This window comes from Notolepis coatsorum (assembly GCF_963971535.1).
Source record: "Notolepis coatsorum genome assembly, chromosome: 6".
In the NCBI taxonomy this organism is placed as follows: Eukaryota; Metazoa; Chordata; class Actinopteri; order Aulopiformes; family Paralepididae; genus Notolepis; species Notolepis coatsorum.
Genome location: NC_140170.1, coordinates 134,190,045 through 134,204,404, shown reverse-complemented (window position 1 = coordinate 134,204,404; position 14,360 = coordinate 134,190,045).

Here is a 14,360-nt window from a genome sequence, read left to right as displayed (position 1 = left end):
AAACCTACTGTTGGCATAGATGGTTTTCTGCCTTTGTCCAGCTGAAGTGTGTGCAAACAGGCTAGGTACATAATCAGGGCTCATGGGGTTCTCACTTTTTCTGCCTAAGCAGACAGAGAGACAAGAATGGTAGACTATTAAATGTGTGCATACCATCAAAATATTGACCAAAAGGTAATGTCCCTTTCATCTTTTTCTCAGAATTTGTTCTCTCTTATTCACATATATATATACTGCAGGTAAGTATATTGTATTGTATATTTAATTAAGTGCAGAGGTAAGTAAGAGTAGCTTTACAACTGGGTTTAATAACAGTTTCCTTTTTGACAAGTAGCTAGGTATGTGATTAGTGTAATAAATCCAACCACTACACAGTCTGAATCTATCTCAAATTAGCATGTGTTTGGATGACACTGCTAACGTTAATTATATAGCAACTGAAGTTAACCATGTTTAAGTGTTTCAAGTGTTTCCCTGAGCTAAAAGATTAAAATAATAATTAACATTAGATAACGTTAGATAGATGTAGGATGCCAGTGGTCCCTTCTGATTGAAGCCAACCATTTATTGCGCCGATCTAACTCCTTTGGGATGGAATACAATTGTAGTTCGGGGTTTCTCTGACGACTGTTGTTACAGCCAACTGCACAACATATCCCGGGCATATTGTATGAAGTTGTATGAACTTTAGTTGTGTTTCGCGCAACTTCTCTTCTCTAGTTGTGGCGCGCAGGAGTACCTCTCTCATTCACCTGTCGGACACAATACAGGACACAAAGATGGCCGCGCTAAATCGCTGTGACGTCATATGGCCCAAATGAATACGAAGGGAGAATTAAAGGGTAAATACACCCAGTAAGATACTTGAAACACTAGTAAGATACTTGAACCATTGATATTTCTCCTATAAGAAGGGAGAATTAAAGGGTAAATACACCCAGTAAGATACTTGAACCATTGATATTTCTCCAATAAGAAGGGAGAATTAAAAGGGTAAATACGCCCAGTAAGATACCTGAACTACTGATGTTCTCCTGTAAAGAGGACGAGTTAAAGGGTCAATGTACCCAATAAGATACTTGAATCCCATTGATGACATATTGATTATAGTTTAATCACTGATGGTTCTCCTGTAAAGAAAGATGGTTTAAAGGGTAAATTCACCTAATAAGGTATTTGCATTCCTATAACCTGGAGTACTTTGTTGTGTTACACCTTCAAAGGAAGAGTTTAAAGGAGCATTTCACCTAATAAGGTATTTGCATTCCCTGCACACTTAAAGGTTTAAATTAATATGTTTAAACATTTACCTATTGAAATGATAAACTGATATAGTGTTTACTAATGATAAACTGATATAGAGTTTACTGATGATAAAAGGATACATCCAATATCCAACCTTGAACCTAGCTTTTAACCTAATGTGTTGATCCAATCAACCTAGGACTTGCTAGCTTTTAGCTAGAGATAACCTCAGAGACGTCTGAACCAAACCTAATGTGTTGATCCAATCAACCTAGGACTTGATATCGAACTAACCCTCCCGAAATAAGGAGTGGTTAACACATCCACCGCCATTCACGCTGTAACACGTTATTGCCCGCCATGCTTTGACCGTCAGACCACGCTGTACAGCGATATTGAGATCAATATTTAATTTTTTCGCCATGGCATTCATAATTCATATATACACCTCCGGCGCTGCAGCTGGACCCTACGGCTCAATACAACGACGGCTCAATACCACCGCCTGGTGGATGGTCTGGCGAGTTACACTCGGAACAACAGGAAGTGGGAGGTGTGCGTCGATTAAATTCATCCGGCTGTCAGATATTGTCGCAAGGCTCCCGACAGACACTATGTACATAATGGATTGCTTTATAAACTTAATAATCGATATGATTTCGGCGTTTATTGCGACATACAAACCGGAAATGGACCTAGGCGATCGGCGTCGTATACCTGGGATCTTTCACCGGCAGTCTCATTGACTCATGGTAAGAGGACGCTAACGTCATTTTCAGCCCAATTGTTCATTAATTTCACTGCAAACCGATCTGATCAATATATCACCCATACTTAGGGATGGGTACCTTTCACATTTGAACCGATACCGGTACCGGTACCTGTGAATCGATACCGGTACCCAACGGTACCTTTTTTCGGTACTTTAGTCTCAAGAAATTTTATTTACCTACCTCAGTCGTAAAAAAAGAAATCCAAACTTCAAATAACTACAATTTAGACAGTTTTCGGCTTGTCATTGCTCCGACTGCTTTGTTGTTGAATCAAGTCAAATCCTAGGTAAGCATATATTGTGAGTGTGAACGTTGACCTATATGCTCTGTAAATACTAATGTACAGATACCGAGATGGCACACCATGTACCTGTTTATTGCACTGTTTTATTGGATTCTATTAATATGTTGTACCACTGTATTTTATTGGATTCTATTATATGTTGTACCACTGTATTGCACATCGTCGCGGGCAAGACCAGCCGCATTTCATTGTATACCTGTATGCCGTGACAATTAAAACTCTTGACTTGACTTGACTTGACATGAAAAAAAAAAGTAATAAAAAATAAATAAATAATAAAAAAAAAAAACGGTTTCTCACTTGATTCCATACTCGGTAGTACCGACGTGTTTCGGTTCGGTACCTCAAAAGTACCGAATTCGGTACCCATCCCTACCCATACTACATAAAGCATTTACTGACGATCACGGAATTATAAACGACCCCCCCCCCCCTTTCCTCCGTGCATGATGACGCATAACGTATAGGATCATATACAGTTGAATTTTTTTATATAGCGTGTATCGGGAATAAACGGCAATCGATAATCTATATATGCGTTTAGGCCTATAACTCACGTTCTAGGAAAACGATAAAAACATACTTATATTCTAGAAGGTATTTTTGTATGAATGTTTGAATGAAAAAGTAACGTTCCTACATCCTGAACGATAGATAATCGATGTTGAATGGGCCATAGTAATGTCAATTTAGCAATACAATTTAAAAAGTTATAGCCCTGCAAAGAAGGTGAACATCTCCATAGGCTTAGAGTGGTGGCAGACTGGCTATATTGATAGATATAAGTTATGGCAGGGAATGTGTTAATAAAATAACCTAAAAAAGGATACTTCACTCTACCTCATTGTATGTATTGTAACTGTCTAGCTAGCGTGCTTGAGAATAAAATACTGGTCACTGTTATAACTTTGTCTCTGGTCTGCTATTCCCTTAATTGTGTATATCACTCCTCTCCTCATTCGAACCTAGAACTGTGCCCGTGGCGAACAGCTGTTACTGTTAGTGACACAAGTGCTACATAAATTTGGCGAGCCAGCCAGGAGGAGTATATCACAATTAAAAGGACCAGTCTTTAAGTCAGAAACTTAAATAGCATATAGCGATGGACGTAGTTCAAACTAGTGGCGTGAAAATCCCTAATTCAGTCATAGTCAGCGGTATAATCGATATTACCACTGACGATGAACTGAATGACTTTCTGATGAAACACGGCTCCATTGGGAGAAAGCTCCCCGTAGACCAGGGGTAGGCAACCCTAGGCACGCGTGCCTGCATAGGCACGCAGGGGCATTTGCATAGGCACAGGGGGCAGCAGTAAAAAAAAAAATTAAAATTATAATTTTTTTTTTTTTTGCTTTGAAATATTATAGTGAAATATTTTGCACTGTTGTCGCATTTATCTTATTGAAATCCTCCCACAGGTTCTTTTTACTACCACATATTTAATTGAGACCCTTTATTTGTTTATTATTTCAATTTAGCTGGAAATACATTGCTACATCATTCAGTAACATTTGCAGAGCCTTATAACAAAAACATTATTATGGTCACCATTGTGACCAGTGGGATTAATCAACACATTTTATTATTTATTTTTCTATTTCATTGAACATTGCACATGTTAAAAGCCATTTTTTTTTTACTCAAAATGTGAGTATTACCAAGTCAACTTGTGTTCTTAAAACAATGACAATAAACATAGTTTTATTAGGTTGAAATAATGTGGTTGTGTACTTATTTTTCTGTTAACTTATTATGGATTGAAAACTGAAAACCTTAATGCACAGTAACTGAACAAAATATTTTTAAGTTCTGGTAACTTATTATTATATTCTTTTTTACAGTGTAGTCTTGCAATCAATCAAAACTTATTTACACGATATACCTCACATTCACCCTCCATTCACATCCTGGTGTTCTCCATTAGGCCTGTAGGTGGAGCTATGACAGCACACGTACAGTACACTCACCGATGGTGTGTGATGTGTCCAAAAATGAATGGGCAAATGTGAGTGAAATGGTCGCACTGTATGCAGCTGTTTGTCTGCATTGCATTCCCCCCCCCCCCCCCCCCAACTCAGATTTAGGGTTGATACAACCATCATAATAATATTGTTAATAATAACAATAACAATAATTATGTAATAATGTAAAAATTATCATTAAAAAGACCTGATTATGAGAAAAAAAATTACGATGCATGGAATATTGTTGAGGCACACTAGTTACAACTATATTTCAAACAGGCACTCCATGTCAAAAAGGTTGCTGACCCCTGCCGTAGACCCTTCCGACTTAGAGCCAGAACCACGTGTTATTATACAATACGACAGTGGCGAAGCCGCACAAGCACTTTCCCATTACCGACTAGACACGGCCAACGCTAGTTACCTCATTAGAGACTTAGCCAGCGTTTATGTACATTTACATTTTTACATTTAGTCATTTAGCTGACGCTTTTATCCAAAGCGACTTACAAGTTCTGTACGACAAGCCATCAGGAAGGGCACAACTCTATCAGCTGAGCAACAATGTTCATCAAAGTGTTGAGTGCTACAGTGTAGGTTAGTTTATTAGGACAAGTGCATGACAGTACGGTTAGTTAGGGTTAGGTTTTTTTTTTTTTTTTTTTTTTTTTTAATTCAGATAATGGTTGAAGAAGTGCGTCTTTAGTCGACGGCGAAAGATTGGACGTGATTCGGCTGTCCTAACTGGGGTGGGTAGTTCATTCCACCATTGTGGGGCAAGGACTGAGAATAGGCGACTTCTCTTTGATGACCCTCCCGGAGCTTGGATAGGAGTAGGTCTGAGGCGGCCAGAAGATGCAGAGCGTAGGGGTCTTGAGGGTGTGTAGTTAGAGACCATTGACCGGAGGTAGGCGGGAGCGGTTCCCTTTGCCGCACGGTATGCTAGGTCGAGGGCCTTGAAGCGGATTCGTGCAGCAATGGGGAGCCAGTGCAGGTCCCTAAGAAGTGGGGTGACATGGGCCGACTTCGGTAGGTTTGAGATCAGGCGGGCCGCTGCGTTCTGAATGAGTTGAAGAGGCTTAGTGGCAGTGGCCGGGAGGCCAGCGAGCAGTGCATTGCAGTAGTCGAGGCGGGAGATGACTGTTGATTGGACGAGGAGTTGGGTGGCTTCTTTTGTCAGGAAGGGGCGTATCCTTCTGACGTTGCTCAGGAGGAATCGGCAGGTTCTGGTCGTCGCTGCGATGTGAGCAGAGAAGTTCAACTGGTCGTCGAGGACAACACCAAGGTTCTTGGCGGTCGGGGACGCAGTCACAGCTGCATTCTCGACTGTGATTGAAAGGTCGGTTAGGGGGGAGGATTTGGCCGGCAGGTGGAGCAATTCTGTTTTGCTTAGGTTCAGTTTGAGGTGGTTGGACGTCATCCAGGCTGAGATGTCGGACAGACAGGCCGAGATCCGCACAGAGACGTGGATATCTGAGGGAGGGAAGGAGAGGAAGAGTTGAGTATCGTCGGCATAACAATGGTAGGAGAAGCCATGAGACGTGATAATGTTACCCAGTGATTTAGTGTAGAGGGAGAAGAGAAGGGGTCCTAAAACCGAGCCCTGGGGGACACCCGTCCGCAGGGGGCGGGTGGCCGACAGGGTCCCTCTCCATGACACTTGGTAGGAGCGGTCATTGAGGTATGATGACAGCCATGTCAGCGCAGAGCCAGCCACTCCCATTCCTGCGAGGGCCGCAAGGAGGATCTACCTGTAGTCAGCAACACGGCTACACAGACTTATCTCTCAGACCTAAAGGAGATAGCGAAACAGAGTGGCGAAAACCTTGCGGAAGTCCTCAGGAGAGAACTCTCCACCATCGGCGACGTCCTCACCAGGGGCGGAGCTAGGGGGTGGCTACCTGGGCTCAAGCCCCGGATGTATTCTGAAAAGCCCCGAAACCATTTAAAAATTGTTACATGAAAATATGTTTGCACCAGATTTAGCAGAAGCTAATTTCCATCTGTGGTCTATCCAGCTGCTAACTGTATTTGAGTGAGTTAAGTCTTGGTGTTATGGTAGACTCAGACCTAAGCTTTAAATCACAATCAACAAGTTGACAAAAACTTAATTCTTCCACCTTAGAAACATAGCTAAAGTACGGCCATTTATAAATCAAAAGGACGCTGAAAACCAGATCCATGCCTTTATCTCAAGCCAACTCGACTACTGTAATGCACTCCTTACCGGCCTCCCGAAAAAATACGATGATAACTATTTTATTGCAATGCACTATTGCATTATTTTATTCTATTTTACTAACTATTTTATTGCACTGCACTATTTTACTTTGTATCAGTGAATCATAGACGCCTGGCCATAAGAGCATTCGGAGCATCTCTGCTCTCCCACTATTGAACTTGGGGGAGCAAAGGTATGATCTTGCTCCACCACTTTTTGATTATATGAAAAATATGATATATCCCCCCCCCCAATATATAAATCTAACCATAACTACGTTATGGTTAACTGAGTTTTATAGTGAAAAGAGCAGCTTTATTGGTCAAGATTGAAGGCTCTATATTGCAGGAAATTGCACGTACAGGTTCATTAAATTCAAAAAAATTCTGTCGTGGAGGGGGTCGTGCCTGACCCCCTACAAACCACCCCTTGCCTGCCCAAAAGAAATTAAAAAAAAAAAAAAAAAAAAAAGGGGGGGCCCATCTGGGCTAAGCCCCGGATCTCCTACAATCCTAAATCCGCCCCTGGTCCTCACCCTGAACGATCCTGAACCCCAAAACTGACGAAGAAACAGGTGGGGAATTATTCGAAATGGCAGACCAACATGTTCCGGAGGATGCAACACAAGCTAGCCCCTCACCCAGAACAATCCCAGAGCAGCAAGTCCGACTAGATCACAGCCGGTCTCCTTCACCAGCGTGCTCTCAAGAGAATGCACAACCTGCTCTGAAACTCTCCGATGTCAACCCACCTGAGGTGCAAAAGATGATTGTGGAGCACATAGTGTGAAGCAAAGACTCAGCCATGCACAGCCAAGCATCACTGAGACTCAGACTCTTCTCTGGGCGAAGACCTCGGCCCAACAGAGAAGTAGACTACGAGACATGGCGTTCCAATGTGGGGCTTCTTCTAAAGACACGAAATTGTCTGATCTACACAAGTCCCGGAAACTCCTAGATAGCCTCATGGCACCCGCCATTGACATCATAAGACACCTGAATGTCCTCCAGGAATGTACCTGGAGATCCTTGACTCCGCCTTCGGAACCGTCGAAGATGGAGATGACCTTTTTGCAAAGTACCTCCATACAATGCAGAACAATGGAGAAAAACCTTCAGCTTACCTTCCACGACTACAGGTGATGCTGAATACCACCTACAGAAGAGGAGTAGCTGCAACCGACTTTGATCAGCAACTTCTAAGACAATTCATCAGAGGCTGCTGGGACAACACCATGATAACCGAGCTGCAGCTAGAACAGAGAAAGAGAAACCCACCTACCTTTGCAGAGTTCCTCCTGTTACTCCGCACAGCAGAAGACAAGCGCACTTCCAAAGAATGCCGCATGAGACAGTACCTCAACGTTTCAAAACCAAGGGTATCGAATAACTACCAGGGCATCTCAAGTCAAGTCAAGTCAAGAGTTTTATTTGTCACGGCATACGGATATACAATGAAATGCGGGTGGTCTTGCCCGCAACGATGTGCAATTGGTACAACATATAACATATAATAGAATCCAATACAAAAAATGTGTGCAATAAAATTGTGCAATAACAGGTAGTAGGTAACAATACATTTGTGCAATGACGGGTAACAGTTGACAGTTAACAGTAGTAGTAATAGTAGTGCAATACACTGTTACTGTTGCTAATACTAATTTAAAGTGGCCTTTCCTTTTGGCAATAAGTGAGGGTGCGTGCGGCCTGAGTGTGTGCCCGCTCATGCTAAAGTGTTACAGTGGTACTCAATGTTCATTGTTCAGGACTCTGATGGCCTGGGGGAAGAAGCTGAGCCTAAGCCGCTCTGTCCTAGTAGCTGGGGTTCGCAGGCGTCTGCCTGACCTCAGCAGCTGGAACAGGCTGTTATTGGGGTGGTGAGGGTCTTTCATTATCCTGCAGGCTCTGGATTTGCACCTCTTGTTGTATAGAACCTGCAGGGGAGGTAGTGCAATACCCGTGGTACGCTCAGCTGAGCGCACCACTCTCTGTAGGGCCTTCTTGTCTTGTGCCGTGCTGTTTCCATACCAGGCAGTGATGTTTCCGGTCAAGATGCTCTCTACAGCTCCTGAGTAGAAGGACTGGAGAAGGACTGGAGTATCTTTCCCTCTGAACTTCCTTAACTGTCTCAGGTGGTAGAGGCGCTGTTTCGCCTTCTTTACTACTGTGTCTATGTGTGTTGACCATGTCAGATCCTCTGAGATGTGGACCCCCAGGTACTTAAAGCTGCTCACCCTGTCCACGGTAGCCCCGTTAATCATCAGTGGTGTGTGTGTCTCCTGCTGTCCTCTCCTATAATCCACGATCAGCTCCTTGGTTTTACCAATGTTCAGGAGCAGGCTGTTGTCCTGGCACCAGCGTTCCAGTACCTCAACCTCCTCCCGGTAGGCCTTCTCGTCGTTGTCCGAGATCAGCCCCACCACCACCGTGTCGTCGGCGAACTTCACTATGGAGTTGGAGCTGAACTTGGCCACACAGTCGTGTGTGTAGAGTGAGTACAGCAGGGGGCTTAGAACACAGCCCTGTGGGGACCCGATGCTCAGGGTGATGGTGTTGGAGGTCTGACCCCCCACACTGACCGCCTGGGGTCTTTCACTCAGAAAGTCCAGTACCCAGGCGCTCAGGGCGGAGCTCAGACCCAGCTCGATCAGCTTGTCCACCAGTCTGGTGGGGACTATGGTGTTGAACGCTGAGCTGTAGTCAATGAACAACAGTCTTACATAGCCCCCCTTCTGGCGGTCAAGGTGGGAGAGGGTGCTGTGCAGTACCTGGGAGACCGCGTCGTCAGTGGACCTGTTTGTCCTGTATGCAAATTGCAAATTGCATCTGGAACCAATGCGAAGAGGAATGCACTTCACAGCCGATTCCGGACACCAGCTCCGAAGTCCAAAGTTTAAAGGCTCTAGTTGCAGACCTACAGACACAGCTCACAAGAATGATACAGAACGACAGCAGGAAAAGACAAGCGAGGCCAGCTCCCAAGCAAGAAGCCCCGGCATCAGTTAAACCGAAGCCGACGACAAAGGTACTCCCAAGTCCCAAAATTCAGAGACTCCAAACCCAAAGAACTACACAAGCAATAGACCAAGACCCTGGTATTGCTTCAGATGTGGCGAAGATAGACACATAAGACCCCACTGCGAGAGTGAACCAAACCCCTCTCTGGTGGTCTCGAAAAAGAAATTACTAGAGGAAAAACAGCATGCATGGGACGCTGAAAACAAAGCCTCCAAGCCTGATTTAAACTAAAGACAGTTTCTGCTGAGGGACAGGCGCAGGGGCGGAGCTATAGGCAAGGCTGCAGAGGCAGCTGCCTTAGGGCCCGCCCACCGTCTGGCGGGAGGGGGGCCCGGGCCCAGGCCCGGGACTGAATGGAGTTGCCGTTCGCGTGTGGGACTGGATCAAACGGCAACTGGTAACGGCAACTGGGACTGGTGCGTTTGTTTTGATTCTAGGCTCCTCCCGTTTTGCCAGTACTGTGGTACGAGTACGACTGATAGCGTGTGGTTTAGGAACAGGGCGTTTTGCACAAATCCAGCGCTCCCTTTCCTTGGCTGTGACGTAGCCACGTAAGTCTCACAAGCAGCGCGGAGGTGCCACGTTCACGTTACGTGGGAAGAATCGGAAGAACCAGCTTCCGACTGGGAAAAACCATTCACGTCAGCCTCCTAATTGTAATTCCTACTAGGACATATGGGATTTTTTATAGACCCCGATATCTCCCACTTCGCGTCACGAATTGCGGAAGTATGGATGTGGGCGTTTTGATCGAGTCAATGCGTGAAGGCTTCCTAGTTGTAGCAACGAGATGTCCTCTGGTTCTTCCGCTTCTTCCCACGTAACGTGAACGCGACATCAGAGAAAAATATCGCTTGCTAATGTTGCTATAGGGGCAACAAGCTATGTCCAACATAATAAGTCACCTGAAACATCACCACCGCTACCATGGTGTATTAAAATCCGACGACGCCGAGCAGCTAAAGGGGACATTTACCGAGGACCAGCACAAAGTGTGGATATATTATGATTTAACAAGTCTTATCTGTCCAGGACGATGACAACATTATTGCAGGTAAGCTAACTACTAACGTTATCACGCTAGCTTGGATGCTAACTAACGTAATGTGAATGAATGAATGAATGAAAACTTTATTTAACAGATTGCAGAATGGGTACAATACAGTACGGCTCAATACACACAATTGTTAAGGGGATGCAGACCAGAGAAAGACGTTTGTCTTGTTTACATCAGGGTCCCCCATTTTCAATTCATAGTGATCATAGAAAACATATACGTTACCACCTAGCCTCAATCTATGGTATTTCTAGGTTACCACATGGGTGGCGCACGTGAACACTTTGTGAATTATGTGAGGGTGTATCATGATGATGGTAATTTGGCACTTAACGAACATTACCTATCTCTTTGCCGTTTTGCATAGTGCACTGCATAGTACCAGAGATGACAAAAGTTATGTGGTAACATAGGTCGCATCACTGCCAGTAGTCGGCCTATTACCCAATTCTGACTCTGGTATTAGTCAACTAACGTACTGTTAGCCAGTTAGTACTGTTAGCCAGTTAGTACTGTTAGCCAGTTAGTACTGTTAGCCAGCTACTGTAATAACGAAACTGAAATATCTAATGATGATAGTCAATCATAAAGACAGAAAACACTCTCATCACAGACAAGCTGGATCTGGCCAAATACCTAAACATGTCATGGTGAATGAATGAAAACTTTATTTAACAGATTGCAGAATGGGTACAATACAGTACAGCTCAATACATACAATTGTTAAGGGGATGCAGACCAGAGAAACACTTTCGCCTTGTTTACATCAGGGTCCCCCATTTTCAATTCATTATAACATAATGACATACAGATAGACAGTAGTGCTACATCTATACATGACATACCAGATTTGCAAATACAGTACTGTTTGTGATACGAAAAGAGTCCAGAAAAGAGAGTATATACATTTGACGTATTATTATTGTATTGTGATATGTTTTGTTTCATGTTGGATTTTTTTTTTTTTTTTTTTTTTTAATAATACAATAAATATCGGGGGGGGGGGGGGGGGGCGAGCTGTCAATCTCGCCTCGGGGCCCGTGGGGCATTCCAACCGCCACTGGACAGGCGGGAACTGAGTCACGAGAGATATGTCCCAGACGGAAGTGGCGAGCCTCCAATAATGTGCTCGGCCTCCCATACCAAAGAAGTAGCCCTACCAAAAGGACTGGTTGGAGCTAAATGCACTGCACAAGTAACCATAGAAGGTAAAGAGTGCAGCTGCGTACTCGATACAGGCTCCCAAGTGACAACAATCCCGAATTCCTTCTATCAAGAGAACATGTCTCTAGGGGAGCTCCAGTAGCTCACCGCGTATCTCGGCGCTATTTCTGCGTCGGGAGGAGCCGTGCTGCGCCACGGTTCTGGTTGACTCCGAGTTCGATTCCCGGACCCGCCGTCATTTGCCGAATGTCTTCCCCTGTTCTCCCTCCCGTTTCACTCTACAACTGTCGGTCATGCTTGACCAGAAAAGCGATAAACGCTAAAAAAATAAAGTTTAAAAAAAAAAGAGAACATGTCTCATCTACCCATCCACTCCTTATACGACATGCTTGAAGTGGAAGGAGCCAACGGTCAGGAAATTCCCTACCTCGGCTACGTCGATGTAGACATCGAAGCGCCCACCCTAGTGCTGATTGTGCCTGATATGCGCTCCTCTCTGTCATCAGCGCTGATAGGCACAAACGCCCTAGATATCCTGTACAAGCAGTACGCAGACACCACATCTCAGAACTACCAATCCCTGCCATACGGCTACAAGGTAGTCTTGAAAACCCTTGGAGCCAGACATACAGTCTGCGGATTCCAGCATGGGCGAAGTGAAACTACATAGCAAAGACCCTGAAACTATCGCTCCAGGTCAGACCAAAGTCCTCGAGGGATTAGTGAGTTGCAGAGCAACCAAGGCAGGAAGTTGGGTGATGATAGAGTCCCCAAGGTCAACGGCCTTGCCAGGTGGAATACTGGTAACAGATGGCTTAGCAGAGCTACCACAAAAACTGCCACATTGTATACCAGTCATCCTCAAGAACGAGTCCGACCACTAGAGCTGCCGCGGTATTGATTATTTCCTTATCGCACAAATTTGCAAAATATTTCCTACCGCCGCGGTTTTTACCGCACGCACACAAAAAATTAAAAAAAAAGTTTGAATGCATTTTTTTTTTAGTAGTAGTCTACTCTTTATAGCATATAGCCTGCCTCTAGTCTAAATGTCTATCTTTAGAGGATGACTTTGCAGCATGAATATTGTTTGGGATTCGGCAAGCACGCATTAATTATTGAAAGTGAAACACGGATGCGCAGTTCACTCGGTGTCGCGGGCACCCCCCCGACCCTTTCTTATTATTATTACTATAAAGTTACTACTTTATAATAAAGGCATTCGTTTTGTGGCATTGACATTATATAGTTATGCGTTCAATAACATCAGCGTATTTACCGGACCATAGCAAGCAATACTCTATTCATATCTCAGTTCCTTTCTTTGCTCAGAGCGTGCTGAGTTGTCCCATTCTGCGGTCTGTTAATAAAGTTTTCAATCAGACAAGTGTATAGAACGAAGGGCTTTTATTATAACATTCGTTGCAGACAGTAAAATCATTATGTCTCGTTTAGTACTCCTGAAGAGCGATGATAGTCCACTCCGGCGGAGAGTTAAAGCTAACGTTATTAGCTGTTGTGATGAACTGACATTCAGGACGTAAAAACGTGTGACGCGTCTCTCTTCTGACCAATCAGTGGTCTGCAATGTTTCACGTGACTTTTCTGGTACCCAATAGGGTCGCTTGGAACCTCGATAGACGAGTAGGGTATATCTGCAGAGCCGCAAGCCCAACGAGAGGAGGGTAAATTATTATTATTATTATAAAAAACAGCGGTGACGCGGTATTCAGCCTACTCTGCGGTGGCCGTGATGTAACAGCGATACCGCGGTAATGCGGTAATCGCGGCAGCTCTACCGACCACGATATCACCCTGCCCCCGAAGGTTGTGATAGCCGAGATACATGCAGTCATGAGTGTCCAGTCCCTCAAGACACTTGACGCAGAACTATCGACAGACCCTAACCAAAAATCAAAGCTCAAGTTTGACTTTGGAGACTCCAGTACCCCAAGAGTGGAAAGAGAGGATAACTGAACGGCTGAACTCCATGCAAGAAGTATTCGCACACCACAATCTCGACTTCGGATGCACTGACAAGATAAAGCACCACATAAATCTCAATGACAAGACGCCATTCAAACATCGGGTGAGACCTATACACCCTCAAGATATAGAAGCTGTGCGCAACCACATTCAACAGCTCCTCGACGCTGAAGTCATCCGAGAATCTGAATCACCCTTCTCATCGCCAATTGTAGTCGTCAGGAAGAAGAACGGCGATGTCAGACTATGCATAGACTACAGGAAACTGAACATCCAAACAGTAAAGGACTCATACGCCCTGCCCAACCTGGACGATTCCTTTTCAGCACTGACTGGATCCAAATGGTTCTCAGTGCTAGATCATCATGCGAGTCCTGAGCCATCTGAAAGAGTATGGGCTAAAACTATCACCCGAAAAGTGCAAATTCTTCCACCACCCCATAGCCAGACATGTTTCCTCCGACACATCCAGACCACTGCTTCTTTTCACCTGGCAGCGCGGACTCTCACTGGGAGAGTGTAACGACCAGGACCCACCCTCGACCGGCTTTCCCACCCGCTAACACTGCCAATTGTGTTAGTATGGACGGTCGGCCAAGCCGGAAGCACCACAGCTGGATTCGATC